The sequence below is a fragment of the Lathyrus oleraceus genome, chromosome 2 (genome assembly GCF_024323335.1).
Source record: "Lathyrus oleraceus cultivar Zhongwan6 chromosome 2, CAAS_Psat_ZW6_1.0, whole genome shotgun sequence".
In the NCBI taxonomy this organism is placed as follows: Eukaryota; Viridiplantae; Streptophyta; class Magnoliopsida; order Fabales; family Fabaceae; genus Lathyrus; species Lathyrus oleraceus.
In genome coordinates, this window is record NC_066580.1 from 67,468,545 (window position 1) to 67,471,611 (window position 3,067).

The following is a 3,067-nucleotide window of genomic DNA, read 5'->3' on the forward strand; positions in this document are numbered from 1 at the left end:
CAATTCTAAGAACTCTATCTCTTTCTTTCCTCTGACATCCTCTGGAAAGTACTTCCTCAGGAATCTCTCTCTGAACACCGCCCAAGTGATCTCAGCACCCCCAGCGGCTTCCAACTCAGTGCGGGTAGCAACCCACCAATCATCTGCTTCCTCTGACAGCATATGCGTACCGAACCTGACCTTCTGGTTATCGGCACACTCAGTCACTCGGAAGATCCTCTCGATCTCCTTCAACCACTTCTGAGCACCATCTGGATCGTATGCTCCCTTGAACATTGGAGGATTGTTCTTCTGGAACTCACTCAGTTGACGAGCAGCTCCCAATCCCACAACATTCGGATTCCCTCCAAGTACTCCAGCTAGCATACCCAGAGCCTCAGCAATCGCAACATCGTCTCTACCTCTTCCAGCCATCGCTATTCTGAGAACCCAACAAGTTAAAACAATAAGTACTGATAGGGTTACACAACACCTATCACATACAGGGAAACAGAATAATTACGACTCGACTCGACCGACTATGCTCTGATACCACTAATGTAACACCCTTCTAAAATACCCCAATAATTAATTAAAACAACAAAATATAAATCAGAGTAGATATGCAATTTCAGGGTGTCACACTTGACACTTCACACCAATCACCAAATAACTTGTCATGCTCATTTATTAATCAAAATAAAATATTGCACAATTCGCAGCGGATAGAAATATAACAACATTCGAACCATGTAACACATTACATGTAAAATTGTTCAACAACCAACAATGAAAACAAAGTAAAACATCCCGTCCCGATGTTACATATACCAGAGCATGACTCACTAAGGAACTACACTAGACTCCAAGCACTAGCTTCTACTCAATCACTGCTCGTTACCTGAAACATAGTTGTAAGGGTGAGTTCCTCAATCGATATAATAAGCATTATAAAATATCATGTAATGTTAAGTAAATTAACACATTCATCACCCTAATCATATCACACATTCAGCAACGGCAACATCAACTCATAATCATACTCAACACAAACACAAACACAAAACACACGTATAATATTGGAATACATCCATTCATATTATACGCCATACATACATTATGAAATGAGACTCCATGCATGCGGTACCGACTATTCGTGAACACATAGTTCAACCTCACCGATCAAACACAGATACGACTACCAAGCTCACTAGTCCCACTCATTTGAGACCTAGTGACTCACTCACTAATTCCTCACCATGGGAATTAGCTACCACCATAAATTCGTGAACACGTAGTTCAACCTCACCGATCAAACCCAGATACGGCTACCAAGCTCACTAGTCCCTCTCATTTGAGACCTAGTGACTCACTCACTAATTCCTCACCATGGGAATTAGCTACCACCATAAATTCGTGAACACGTAGTTCAACCTCACCGATCAAACCCAGATACGGCTACCAAGCTCACTAGTCCCTCTCATTTGAGACCTAGTGACTCACTCACTAATTCCTCACCATGGGAATTAGCTACCACCATAAAGGCCATGCTATGCACGCTAAATCACCTAGCATGCAAACATCAACAATAATCCACAATGGACATATGCTCACACTCTAAGCCATAAATAGTCCATCCACAATTGCATACATAATAGATATATTCACAGCATTATGCATACCATCATACATCATCAGCATATTTATCACATAATCATATCATGTCATGCCAAATAATAAATCACAGTATTAGCACACTCTACTAATACCTATACTGCTCAAAACAACGGGAAATGATCCCTACTGTATCATACATCAGCTAAATTACATCACTCAGCTGAAACGACCAAAACTGCACAACAACAGCTCAGAAAAACCAAATTTCTGCCCATACGCGTATGCCTCATGTCCATACGCGTATGGCACATTTCCTAGCCAAGCCCATACGCGTATAGCCTGTCTCATACGCGTATGATACGCGTACCACTTCTCCCATACGCGTACCAACAGAGACAAAACTACGTTAGAACATCATCTTCTTCATTCATACGCGTATGGCCTCACCCCATACGCGTACCACTCACAGGCTACGCGTAAGTACACGCGTATGGCACGTATCAGCACCAGTCTCCTTCCCTCCAGGCCATCTCATACGCGTATGGCCTAGTGTCATACGCGTATGACCAGAACCAAAATTCCAGATCTGCTATGGGTTTTTCTCTGCTACGAGATTTCTCCAATCCAACCTCCCACAGTCCAATTTTTACACAACATTCGTTCATATTATCTAACACAGATCATACCCATTCAATTTCACAATTTCTAACCTTATTACATCTAATTCCTACGAATTTTCTTCAATTATAAACCCGTATCTCATTCATCCATAAGTTCATAATTTGCAGCATTCATCATCCTGATTAGAGTCAATTCAATGGCTTATTACTACCCATTACATGTTAACCCATAATACCCATTAAACGATGATAAACCCCCCTTACCTGAGTTAATCCGGCAATTGATTCTTTGACCTTCAACAATCACGAATTCTCCTCTTGAGCCTTAGCCTCTTCTTCTCCCTTTCTCAGTTTCTTCTCTTTTCTCCCAATTATTACGTGTTCTCTGTTTTCACGTGTAAACAACCTTTTTACCAAATGGGACTCTTTACTGATTCCAACAATCGTTCCAATTCCAACTTTATTATTCCAATAATAATAATCCAATAATATTCCAATTATTTAATTAAATTAATAAATATACTAATAATAATATATATGAATGGTTTATCTTTTATTTTGAAAAATAATACCCTCTCATTCATATTATCATCATAATATACTATTAAACTTAAATTAAATAATTATCATATTTTATCGGGGTGTTACAGTGTTCGCGGGGCGAACGGTAAAAAACAGAACCCAATTTTTTCAAAATTTAACACAGCAAAAACTCACACAGCAGAAAAAAATTAAAATGCAGGCTTACAATGTTGGGTTGCCTCCCAACAAGCGCTTTGTTTAACGTCGTTTGAGCTCGACGGTTCAACGGTCTTCACGATCCGGCTTTGTTGAGCAACTTCCTCACGGGC